This window comes from Idiotropiscis lumnitzeri, chromosome 9 (genome assembly GCF_059441095.1).
Source record: "Idiotropiscis lumnitzeri isolate Australia: NSW breed Sydney's pygmy pipehorse chromosome 9, RoL_Ilum_1.0, whole genome shotgun sequence".
Lineage (NCBI taxonomy): Eukaryota > Metazoa > Chordata > Actinopteri > Syngnathiformes > Syngnathidae > Idiotropiscis > Idiotropiscis lumnitzeri.
This window is the reverse complement of record NC_142399.1, coordinates 10,450,721-10,464,639: the sequence shown is the minus strand read 5'-3', so window position 1 is coordinate 10,464,639 and position 13,919 is coordinate 10,450,721. Positions and strand designations below refer to the sequence as shown.

The 13,919-nt window shown below is 40.5% G+C and overlaps 1 protein-coding gene across 3 annotated transcripts in view; it reads right to left on the bottom strand.

The window, feature by feature from the left end:
- chrm3a (cholinergic receptor, muscarinic 3a) overlaps positions 1-6,500 on the bottom strand; it is a 66,886-nt gene extending 60,386 nt beyond the window's left edge. For all 3 annotated transcript variants that reach the window (XM_088305382.1, XM_088305383.1, XM_088305381.1), the window contains exon 1: positions 6,134-6,500. The gene's annotated coding sequence lies outside the window, so the exon portion shown is untranslated. The remainder of the gene's footprint in view (positions 1-6,133) is intronic.
- Between the last annotated feature and the right edge of the window lie 7,419 nt (positions 6,501-13,919).

Here is a 13,919-nt window from a genome sequence, read left to right as displayed (position 1 = left end):
TTCAATGGAGGAGGTGTATTCTTCCTCCCTCTTTTATTTTTTTGGAGTGAAAATTTTCTTTAAAAACAAATAGCGTTTCACTTATTTCTATATTGTTGGCAATCTACGTACTAATTTTTAACCACAAACTGGTTTAAAAAAAAAAGAAAAAGAAGGGAGGTATAATTTAGTGTTGGGGCTGGAACGGATTAATTGCATTTCTATTCATTTCAATGGGAAACATTACCTCAATTTCTGAATGGTTCAGATTACAAACTGGATCACAGAACCAATTGAGTTAGCAACTTGAAATTCCTATGAGTTTCTAAAAAAAAAGAATAAAATACAGTTCAGTGCTAATTTAATTCATCATTATGCTGTAGTAAAAATGGCGTGCTGGTGGTGTTTATAAATCGATGTGTAATCTGATCATTACTGTGAGTAGCCACCACCTCACTTGATTATAAATAAGACGTCAACATGGGTGCAGATGCACCCGTCACCTTAATTGATCCCTTTCTGACATACTCTCATGACATTTGTTATTGACGAAATGAGGCTGATTTGTTATTGATTTATTTAGCCGCTGTAGACCGAGCACGACGCAGAAAAGAGCAGTCACGTATTAGACATGAATCAGAATTTACCGAGCGAGGGAAAGGAAAAGATGACAGGGGAGGAAAAAAAGAAGCGCTAAAATAAAAACTGTTTGAAGCTTTGTCATCTGTGCAGCTCGTGCAGCGTTTGTATGGAAATTGTCAACCGAGTAGCGGCCCTGCAGGCTTTTCTCTCAACTCCTCCACCCATCAAATATGTGAGCACGCTTCGATTTTTTGGGGCGCGGGCTGTTTTTTTTCCAAATGTCGTGGTGTCAAGCCATGTCAACAAAAACACTTTGGAGTTGGGGAAACAGGTAGAGGTTTTGTGGCAATCTTCCATCAATCAGTCAATTGGACATCTTTGAATGGATAAATTGATAAATTGTTGGCTGTCGGATGCCAAAGCAACAGAAGACGCACTAACACCCAACCATGAGGTCAATATTAAATTACATAATGCCACATCATTTTCAGAATTGTGTTTCCCGTGACCTAAAACGTTTCTTTTCCAAGTTAACAACTGGTCCAAATGCTTCTTTGAACTTCAACGCGTCACCCTCCCTTGTCCTTGCCCATGCCCCGATCTTTGCACATCAGCGCACACACGCGTTTCTATTATCTGGCGAGGTGCGTGCACTGCTGTGTGCCGAACATACACAATATCTCAAGACAAACATGGAGTGGCACCGCTAACGGCCCTAAAGTGAGCGCCTAATTGCCGCTGTGCGTGTGACAGCGAGATAAAGGTCGAAGACAGACAGTGTCAGTGTGGCATGCATCATTAGTTTGCAATAAAAAAAAGTTTCCTTGGTAATATAATGTACGCGTCATGACGGCAGTCAGCAATTCCAATGTCAACAATCAAATATTTGTGTCAGCTATAACTCATTCACGACCAGCCGAGTGGGGGAAAAAAAAAAAGCAATTTGGACGTCTTTAGCCGTCAATGGCAGTAAATGACTTAAAATAGGATTATGAGAAAACACCATCTGGGTTGTATCCAAATTAATGGAGGTCACACATCATGAAGAATTTAGCTTTTCGGTTGCTAGATAGTTCCGAAGTGGAGTGGGTGGGCACCCATCAAGTGGGAAATCTTTAGTGAGCGCCCTATTTCTGAAAAAAATTATTTTGATAGCATGTGGGAGTGGTGTGACGTAAATGAGCCGAAACGGGAAATCACTGGTCAGCTCATTTGCATAATACCACCAGCGTATCAAGTTCCTCCGCTGCACTCTCTCGAGCGTCTATCATGTCTGAGCCAATAGGTAAGCAGAGCTGCATTGTGTTTTGTTGGATGCAGAGAGTCACATTAGACATTTGCTTGGGATAATCAACACATTTGATTGCTCGACAAAGTTGCCAATGCAGCGCGGTAATTTTTGTGTGCTGATGTCTCCACCGCACACGGAATCCGTACATGAATTCATATTACCGTACGAATAAAATCAACAATTTCTAAATAGTTTATTTAAATACACTCTGGGTATGTTTTTAAACCATTATGACACTCAGACAAGATCTTTACACTTTCAAACTCTACAAACAACGTAAACGCATACTGCGAGAAAAATATTGTAAATATTGTAAAAACAGGAATCCCTCTACTAAGAGTAAAAAAAATGTTGTTGTTTCCAAACTAACAAACTTATGAGCTCACAATATCAATAATCATGCCTAAAGATCTATATTTTCGCTCTTCGTAGGTGCGAAAAGCAGGATCGAAGAGGACTTGGCATTCAATAATCATCAGCAAAAAATGAAATAAAGTACTTCCTCTTTTCAATCTTCTTTTGTCTAGTTTAGCGTCACACTCAATATTGTGCCAACATCTAACGGTTGAGAGTGATATTACACCCAAAATTAACGCGAGGCAGAAATAAAACACAGATAAATTACTCAAATCAATTTGGTGATGAATTACTGCCTCCACGAGGGAAAATGCAACCCATCTTGGTGGCGAAAAACTATGTTCAAGTGAAGAAAAGAGCTTCATCAGGTCAAAGAATAGCCTTGACCAATAGGAGATAGTGCTTTGGCGCCATCTGGTGTCAAGGAAGTATTTAAGATAAGATAAGATGCCCTTTATTAGTCCCACAATGGGGAAATTCGAGATTCGAACCCAGGCCTCCTGGGGAGACTGGGTCCTGAACGCGGCGCCTTAGACCACTCGGCCATCCTGGCCTTTTGACGTGAGTTGAGGAGTTTCATTCCGACATAGGTACTGCTTTGCTGGCATCGATTCGGGTTTCCCCGTACCTGCGTTAGGAAAGCCAGTGAGGGACTCGGCTCCATCCAGGCTAAAAGTCATCATTAGCACGGATGAGCAGACGTTGGTCGGCCTCTTTCACAGACGACATTTAATGGACGACTTCAGTGGTTACATGCTATTGTTTTAATTATGGAAGCCAAAGGCCTGCGCTTGTGCGCCGTCTAAACATAGCCGCCACCGCTCGCTCCACTGCGGTCTGCGAGGCTGCGAAAGTTGATTAGGCGGGCTTTAACATCAAGACCAGCTCTAATGAAACCCAATGGGGGATGTCAGCCCGTCTGTTGGACCAGCTGACTCCTGTAAAATAGCAATCAGTGGCTCCTACGACTCTAGACGAGGAAATTGCTCAAATGGTGCCATGCTGTGCCCGGGTGGCCTTGACGGAGGGGCGGCGCGGTAGGACGGGTCATGGTTGTTTGGGGTCGCACAGCTGTTGAAGACAGCAACCGGCCCTTTCAATACGTCATAAGGTGAAGCGACACAGCGGCGTATCATCTTTTTACTTACAACGACCACCAAAAAAAAAAAAAATCAATTGTCTGTAATTAGCTTTCATTTAAGCAACAATTTGCAAGTGTCAAGCCAGTAGGAAGCGCCACCTACATGTCATTATCACACCAATTATATATCCTCCTCATTTGAATAAAATTAAAAATAGCTCAGCGACCAAGAGGAGGAAGTATCACGACGCCGGAGAGGCTTTACAAGACTGACAAGTCAAATTAATTTCCTCACCAAGCGAGTTAATTAATTCATTAAAACGCTACGGTTTTGTAATATAGAAATTAGCAATGCATTGTATGAAAACAAAAGTGGAGCTCATCTACTTAATAACCTCCCACATGCCAAATTTCTCTGCCCACTATTTCATCAGCTAGTCCGAGGAAAATCCAGAGCCACTTTCAAGCATTGACTGGATTCCAGCTGCTGGACTACACTGTATAAAAGTCTAACCTGCAAAAACAGAATCCTGTCAAAGTCAAAAGGTAAGCAGAGCTGCATTGAGTTTAGTTGAGCGCATAAATTAGCTCCTGCGAAGTGGCACACTCGAATGCTCAGTGAAGTTGCCTGCATGGTTGCAGCAGAGGCAGAGAGAGGTCCACACACACAGTGTAGCAAATGAAGTGCTGCCCGCAAAAGTGAAAATAACAATGCCTTTTTTTCCTCACCCTCCACACGAGCAGTATACGGGGCTGGGTGTTAAACTGCTCCCGAGCATCTGACAGGAGCGCTGTCTCAAAGATGCTAATTTGAGCATTCCTAGAAATAAGGTGTGTTAAGTGTGCTATAATTTTTGCGACTTTAAGTATTTTGACAAAAGTACATAGAAAACATTTTATTAACACACATTAAGAACTGTGAAAAAAAATAAAGCGCACAATGCTGCTGGTCTCCTACAAACACATTTGTTAAACCAATAAACCGCCTTGTGTGCGCAGTAAAATGATGAGCGATTGCTCAATAAACAAGCAATGTTAGCAGGTCCTCAGCCTGTGGCAACCGCAATTAAATAGGAAAACCTCACATATGGCACAAGTGGGGTCATTCCCATGTGGGAGCAAGTCAGAGCTTGATTCTCCAGTTGTTCCAAAAATTATATTATCTATTTACTTTTAAAGAATGCGTCTTTCTTCATCTATCTATGTCAGCAACATACACTGACAGGCAAAACAATTCAACATGTTGCCGTTCAGACGACAACACACGGACCGAGTACATCCATCCATCCATTATCTGAACCGATATATTGTGACTAAATGAAGACCAGGACATTATTTAGGGATGTTTATCTTTTGTGACATTTTTTTGTTTGGCGGGTCGCCGTGGTGATTTTTTTTCTCTCATGCAAAATAATGGGCACGCTCAAAAGCGTCCACCCACAATTTGAAGGGGGCGCATCATCATCATGAAGATCAATACAGAGGTGGAGGAAAGTGCAACAAGAAGGATCTATCAAGCTCGGAACACCCTGTTTGCCTTCTTGTCATTCGTAGTCGAGTCTGTAGCGGGGAAGTCCAAATAAACACATTCCTGCACCACCTCCAACACACCAGACGCACAATCAGTGTGTGTGTGTGTATGTATATATTTTTTTTTTTTTTGACCAAAAAAAAAAATCACAGAATGACGTATGCAAACTGTGTTATGCTACAATAGCTTCATTTGTTAAGTCCAGCTCAGTTGTATTTAACTTTTAATTTTTTGTTTACATATTTTAGCAAAATTTGTACCTTTTTATAGTAAAGGAATCATTATGTACTGTAAGCTCAGTGCTAGTGTCCAAATTGTGCTTAATGCTGTAAAGCCTTTGCCTTGTTTTTGATGAATGCTGAGGCCTACTAAATTACTACTAATTACTTACTGTATATATGCATATATATATATATATATATATATATATATATATATATATATATATATATATATATATATATATATATATATATATATATATATATATATATATATATATGCATATATATATATATATATGCATATATATATAATATATATAATATATATATATGCATATATATATAATATATATATATATATATATATAATATATATAATATATATATATATATATATAATATATATATATAATATATATATATAAATATATAATATATATATATAATATATATATATATATATATATATAATATAATATATATATATAATATATATATATATATATATAATATATATAATATAATATATATATATAATATATATATATATATATATAATATATATATATATATAATATATATATATATATATATATATATATATATATATAAAGAGTGGTGTTGATAAAACCATGCAACCATCAGTTGATGTCAAACCCTCAACTGATGAATAACTGCAGCCACCGTGGTCAGAGGAAAATATTTGCACTGTGGCACACACACGGATGCCATTGCCTCTGCTCTTAATCATCACCGCCATCACCACACAGCATGGTACATGGCAAAACAAGCCCAGTGTCTCTCGTGCGGGAAGCGGGTATCATTCCTACAACAAGCGTGTGGCCATGTACGGGCATCACAAACAAATAAGATGGCAAATTGATGGAACAATTTGCCACAGGGATATTTGAAGTCTTCTCCTTGTACTTATTTTTTACGAGTAGTAATAAATTAGGCTATTTGGTAAAGGGTGACATCACTAGTTTACCAAACTTTTACAAAAGCAAAATCAGCCTTGAGCATCATTCAGCCATTTTTTGCAACTTCAATGCACGTCACGTAAACTTTTCCAATTTCCATCCGCTTACCTTTCAAACATTGGCTGCTGCGCACAGAACGGGACAGGAGTGACAATCCAAAACAAATCAAGCCGGTCCGAGTCCACTGGCGCCGTCCCGAAGAGGATGAGGAGGAGGCTGGGCGCCTTGTGCAGAATCGGAGTGGTGCGTTTGGAGTCAGGCAGGCAGCGAGGAGCGAGCCCGAGCGCGCTCTGGATGTGTGTGGAGACAGCACAGGCAGGAGGGACGTCCAAAAAGACGCGCGCACGCATGCATGCACGTAGAGGAGGCGCGCAAAGGAGGCGCGCCCGGATTGGCCAGTGAGGCGATGACGCGCCGGCAGGTGACTCCTCCGTCCGATACGTTTTAATAATGTCCGCTCGGTGGTGCTTCATTAAGAACACTGAAAAGAAATGATGCCATGTTAGTGCCCTCAGGAAAAAGCCGTGCCTATTACGCGATGGGCATAACATTATTTGATATTTCCACGCTTGCCTCTGGCTTTTATTCACCAGTTGTTGCTTCACTCGTACTCTAGTTTGTAGTAGCAGAAATGCACTGCATCATTTTTTTTTCAAATCACCCTGCAGTGAGTAAACTCCACTATTAAATTTAAAGCGCTTGAAATAATATAAAACATAACATACTGAGACAACAAGAGCAATTGATAAGACCCTCGTTTTCAGTAAACATTTTCTTCCATACTAACACACTTAACTAATCTCACACTAGCTATCAATAATCGTGCTCAAAGTTGTACATTATCAAATTAAACTAAATTCGTCACTTACTGTCGGCATAGAAAGCAGCGTGACAGCGTGTAGTTGAATAACATTCAAGAAAAAAAAAACTCGGCTGGGCTGAAGTACTTCCGGTTTCGTTCTTCTTTCAAATTTGGTCTCAAAATTAAATAAGTGTGGCTGCCATCTAACGGTCATGAATGAATTACACACAAAAAATTGCGTTTAGAATAAAGTTAACTCTACCAAAAAAAAAAAAAAATCACTGAAACAGAAGGACTGTGAACTTTGAACCCGCAGCAGAGGGAGGTTAATTGAATACTGATTAAAATAGTTAAATCATGAGGAGTAGGAATATACGATCATGCGGCACAAGAAAACATGCTCCATTACTGCCATAATTACTGTCTTTACTTTATTCTTTACTGTCTGCATTTTTTATGTAAAGATTTACAACAATGAGGACTTTACTCTAAGAGTAGCGAACCGACAGCCAAGCATAAGAATAAATTGTTTCCTCAATATTCAAAGTAACAATGGGAACATTAATTAGACAATAATTGTAGCCCAAAAGACAGCGATGTAAACATAAAAACAAGAATAATTGTGTCCTCGCAACACCTTTTTCGTGCACGATCATCCAATATTGACAGCATGCTCCTCCCACGTTAGACAGTCAAGACAAAACTATTTGCAATTTTGCTTTGCCTGTCTGAGGAGGACACCCGAATCCAGTTGGGACTCATTTGGGAAATTTCCCTGATTAGAAAAGTTCGGAAATGTTTGCTTCAAAGCAAAATGGCTGACTTTTTCCGTTTCCGTTTTGCAAATAGGCCCTTGAGACTTTTTTGTGGGTTCTGTTATGATAGAAATGCCCACCAAAATGCGTGTCGTGTTGTGGAACTGGTATTCAGGGTTTTTTTTTTTTTTTTTTTAATTCTTTTCTGAGAGTGCTCGATTTTTCAAGGGAGGTGTTGTGTTTGGGACCCCTAAAACAATTTTTACCAGGCTATGTGTGCTTGCAAGCATTGATGACTTTCGAGTAAATCTACTTGTACAACTTGTACTCAGAAAAATGTGAATTCCAAAAATATATATGTAAAATAATAATTGTGGTTTACTCAATTGTTGTGACACTTGCCTGAGAAGTAATTCCCGTCCCAAAGCCAATGTTTGAACATATTTTTTCTAAACAAATATGGCACCAGGGCTAATCCTGACAGGAATGTGTGTAAGCCAATTACAGCTGTTTCTTGTGCAGGGACCCGAGGAATGGAGCCTTGCAGTTTGCTGTTCAGCCTCACTGCGCGCTTTCTAAAACACGCACGCACACGCTGCATGCATTTGGGTGAAAACGCACACGCTTGTCACAGGGATGCATGAACGGGACATCCTTCTCTCACTGCAATGTGTTTTATGGCGATGCAAGTTTACAGGCTTACATAAGAGGGTGTCTGCTATAGGTGAGAAAGAGGTCAAACAGATGCTGATCTGGTTAGTTGCAGCTGTTGACAGTGATGCCGGTAATGCGTTGCTAAAGTTGTACGTTACTCAATAATGACTCATTACTCGATTCTCTATTGCCAGTAAGCTGAGAAAGTGAGTAAGTTAAGGCGCAAGTTATTGATCACCCAGCTGCGCTTTGCACATGCAACAAAACTAATAGCTAAAAAATAATTAAAATTAAGGAGGTAAAACAACAACAACCACTTACGAACTAACAGTCAGCATGATGGGATGAGGTCAACCACAGGGGAGTGACGGTCTCGTATGCGCCAAATCACGTTTTCGGCACTACTACATCCGTGTCACATACTGCACGAATGAAGGAATGTTTTGTTGCCTTTGTAATAGCTGAAGGTAAATTCATGAAGGATGATTGTGCACTCCATACTGTAAACAAAGTGTTATCTAGCTTTAAAAAAAAATAAAAAAATCAACTTTGAAGACTGATTTGGAGATGCAGTAAGGCTCTCTCTCTCTCTCTCCGCTCTCTCTCTCTCCTCTCTCTCTCTCGCTCTCTCTCTCTCTCTCGCTCTCTCTCTCGCTCTCTCTCTCTCTCTCTCTCTCTCTCTCTCTCTCTCTCTCTCTCTCTCTCTCTCTCTCTCTCTCTCTCTCTCTCTCTCTCTCTCTCTCTCTCTCTCTCTCTCTCTCTCTCTCTCTCTCTCTCTCTCTCTTCTCTCTCTCTCAGGAAGAGGACCTTGAAAAAAAAAATATCTTAAATTGCACAAAAAAAAAAACCACTCAAATAAACACAAGTGAGTCTGCAAGATTGATGAGAGTCGGGAGGTGCCAACAAACTGGCAGCGGCAGCAGCGGAGGAGTTGGACACTTGAGAGCAACTCACCTTCTTTCTATAAACACACTCCTTCGGTCCGAGCTCCGCGTTGGCTTTCCTGCAATTTCACACCGTCTGACTCCACCGAGAGCTGCATGAACACACTGATAACCGAGGCACCCGGTGCACGCTCACCTTGACGGAGGCCCTCCTCCTCCTTTGCCGCATTCGCCCGACTCGTCAATCTCCGGAGTGTCAACAGAATATCAGATAACGGGCAAATAAAGTGGAACTTGCAAAGAAGAAGTTTTGGTTTGCGTGATACCTGCCCCCAAAAAACGTAAAAGAGGATTTTGTCATGTTTATTTCGTAGGATTACGGGCCAAACGTATTGCGCGGGCCCACTTATTCCAAAACTTCTTCTCAGGTTCACTCCAGACTGAGTATCCAATTGTGTGAATGTGAACAGTTGTCTTTCTAGATGTGCATCGCGATTGACTACTACTTTTACAAACTCCTCCAAAAAGACACTTGCATTGTATGTTCTTTCAGTGATTTTAATTTCTTTACTTTGTGTTCAAATGTTTCTTCAACTGTGTGAAACACATTGTGCTAGCTTGTGTAAGAAACGTACAGAAATAAAGATGACTTGCCATGCCTATCTTGAGAAAAAAAATCCAATATTAAATTGTGATCGTAATATTGAGGGGGGATCACTAGTCGATTATTTTTCAAAAGCCTTCAGCGCAATTTGTTAAGTGGAGTTTAGTTGTATTTAACTCTTTTGTAAAAAAAGATGTTGCATTTACTTTTAGAAGTGTTTCATTTCAGACATTTGTGGGATTTTTTTTTAGTGTACATTGTGAATAATCATTCACTTCAAGTAACATTTTTTGTTTCTTTGTTTTTTTAAATTTTCTATATTCGAGCACAATGTTACCACTTATTTTGCCGCTTTGTTAGCCTAAGCTTTTTTTTGGTCCCAGCATGTCAACATTTTTGTATGACTTTTACATATTTTTAGAATTTAAAGTCATGCAAACTTTTGCTACTCAAACCAAGTTTTGAAATTTGCTTTTTATTTCTTTTTTTGGGTGACATTTAAATCCAAAAAGAAGTGCAGAATTCAAAGGAGCATCATACTGTATATGATGTTACGTCGACAACACAAGACTTCAGTTGTCATGTTCTATCTATCTAAACTATGTTCTCCTTAGTGAAACATCCTCTTCAATGTCTCGCGACAGCAATCACAACTCTGCATTATTGCTCCATGATGTGGTCTATTCCATCTCCAAGCATAAAGTGATTCATTCCTTCATGTTGAAGGCGACCTGACGTTGAACACGGGCTGCTTGAACCTGAATTGATTAAGGTTGATTTGTGCAAGTGAATACATTTCCCAACAAATCCCGACTGTGCGATGAACAAATGTCTTTCTCCTCAAGAGCTTTCTTTTCCATACAGAAAGCGGGGAGACGGTCCATTGTCAGGAATGCGTCGTTTCTGTAGTGACACATTGAAAAGCACTGGTCTTAATTTGTTTCAGGGAAAATAATCAGGTGCGCGCCCGAGGTGTTTTGTTTTCCTTCCACATGTCATGTGTGCGCTTCCCGTATGCGAATACTAAATCACGTGTTCAATTATCCGATCCGACCTTATTGTCGGCTCTCGCTTCATCACCTTCAGAGTTTGTTCTCCGCCTCGTTTGCCTTGTATAGGCATCTCTTCATCCATCATTCCTGTGAATAAAAGGTTTAATCCTCGCACTTAACGTGTTCATGCGAGTGTACATTTTAGCACCTTGATCAAAGCCTGACGCTTTTATCTTGCGGTTGGGAGAATATACAAGCCAGGTACTCAACGACGGCACTCCGGACATAACCTTTTGCGGGAGGAAGCAGTTGTGTGAGCATGGAATGTTAATTTGTGGCCAGGAAATAATAATGGGTGGTAACAAAGCAAAACATAAATGGTGCGCACCTTTGCAGGCTTCAGCTAAGTAGCGGCGAAAGCCACACGACAGATAGGGGGAGTATGATTGCATTTTATTTTTAGTCTGATAAACATAATAAACAGACATTGTGAAAAGCATATTGACAAGAACAGAATAAGAAAAGACACTTACCTGAAGGACGTGACAAAATGAGGGTTCTGATTCGAGATCAAGGTATGGGGAAAGCATTTGGCAATCAGCCGGTAATCGCACAGAGGCCAACAACCTGCGGTGAGACGCGTTGCGCTGCAGAGAGCAATCACAATCAAAGAGTGTTTACGCGAACGGACAGCTGACGTAAGAGTCAAGTCCATCCATGCGCCGCTTGAAGTGGGAAAGGAACAACGGAAAGCCCCTCAGAAATGAGTCGATGCGTTGATGACATTGCTAAGTGCAGTGTGAAAAGACATACAATGCAAGTATACGGGGGACACACATACTGATTTTTAATAACTTCACCATTTTTTTTTTTTTAAATACAAAAACAAATGACGGAAAAACTATTGAACAAGTTTAACGTTCAGATTGGTTGGGACCAACTGTTTTCTGAGCAGATCAGGACGTGAAAATTTTCCGGATTATACGGTACAATACAATGCAACTTAATTATATGTCGGGTTCATTTGGTCCTAAATTAGCTCCACGTGTAGACTGCCCTGAAAATAGAAAATAAGAAGAATAAGAAAGAAATAAGTTGTTTGACTCCATCTTGTGACCAAGGAACAATGTTGGAGTGATGGGTAGCATTTCAGTAAATCAGGCCACAGCCAAAGTTGTGCTTTGTCACCATTTTGGGGTTGCTTTAATTAATAAAAACATTTTGGGTGGGTGATTTTAACGAGTCACAGCAGAATGAGAAAACGCTACGATTCAGAGTCAAACACAAAATAAAACAGCGAATAGGAAAGTAGTAATTGGTACTTTGACATGCTGCAAAACGGCATAAGATGGTCCTCACATCTAATATTGTAAAATTAATTGATAATTTTTTGTATTTTTAATGTTGAAATTATTTACATGGGAATTAATTTTTTTTAAATTCCAGCAACAACTCAAGGATTTTTGCTGTTGGCCTCAGGCTCGGTGGAGGTTTTAAAAAAAAAACAAACAAAAAAAAAAACAAATCAGTGCACAGGAAAAGTCAAGTCCTCCGGCCTTTGCTATTTCAGTCCATTAAAACATCTCTCCGCATCCAAATGCAATTTCCATCTCAGCCTATCCCATCAAACTACTTTAGAACCTCCGCAAGATGTCAAATTCCTCTTCATTAAACCCGATAAAAATCAGAGCAACTGCACAAGCTCACTGAGAAGCACCCGGAACGCCAGGCCAGCCGCTCCGCCGAACCATCTGCCGCCAGTCAGCATGCTGGAACAAATGCCAGATTTGCCAGAATTTTTCGTGATGATGATGATAATGGAGGCATTAGCTGATGAATAAACATCAACAGAGGTATGGATCGCACTTTTCGATCAAAACCACCGGCTCGCAAATCTGGTACGCTCGCTTGGTCTGCAAGCGCCGCAAGACACGCGTGATCCTCAAAAGTCAAACATGGCCACACCAAGAAATCCCCATTGTAGGCAGCTCTTAACTGTGAGCGTGCACACCCCCCCCCCCACACACACACACACGAAGCAATAACATGCTTACAAACTCACAAAACAAATACGCACAAAAATGAAAACACAAAAACAAGCACAAATACACACATAGAAAACAGACACACACACAACACAAATGCAAAATACAGACACACACACAACCAAAGACACATTTACACAAACACATGCAAAGCACACACACGAAAGACAAATGCAAAAACACACTCACAAACAACTAAAGGCACACAAATGTGCACAAACAAAAAGCACAGATACACACTTAATGCACACCCACGCACACACACACAAATGCAAACACATACACACACACGCACCCACACCCCCCGCACACACACGCACACACGCGTGCACACACACACACACACATTCAACGACAGGCATACAAACAAACCACACACACAAATACACACACACACACACACACACACACCAAACACCGAACCACACTTGAACATACACACACGAAAGCGCAAACACACACACATACACACACAAATAAGCCCCCCCACAAAACAAATAGGTACAAAGTTTAAATTTGCACATACAGTAGAAACACAGACAAACAAAACACGCAAACAGACGCACACACAAACAAAAAAAAAACAACACACAAAGACAAAACACACAAACATATACCAACACATGCGCACACTCTCACCCGCACATACACACACACACCAATACAAATGAGCACAACCAGGATGGACAAAAGCTTTTGTTTGCACCCAAAAGGCCGTTTTCCTCCTCCAGGCAGAATAATGAGGGCTCGCCCAATCTGGCGTGCCAGTGAGTGACTTGAGGATTTGCAGCACGCCCGCCTCAAATGATCAGTCAATAAGTCGCCAAAAATGCCATTCCACTGTCATAGAAAGCTCAGCTCGGTGTCCTCTCGGGGCACAAGTGCGCGCGCTTGATAAGCAATGAGAGCGTCGCAGTGAGAACAACAAAGCAAATAAACATGCAAGGGCAAGGATGGATGGCGCACTAAAGTGGAGAGTTTTCAGGCCTTATATGTAGCGCGTGACGAGCCAGGACAAAAAAGAAAGCGCTCCATTCTTGGCTGAGCTTTGCTACGGACGGCAGATGTTGACGACATGTAGCTCCCCAAAAAAAAAAAAAAAAAAAAAAAAAAAAGCAGCACTTGAGATCCAAGCGATGAGGAGACGGGTGTTCAAAA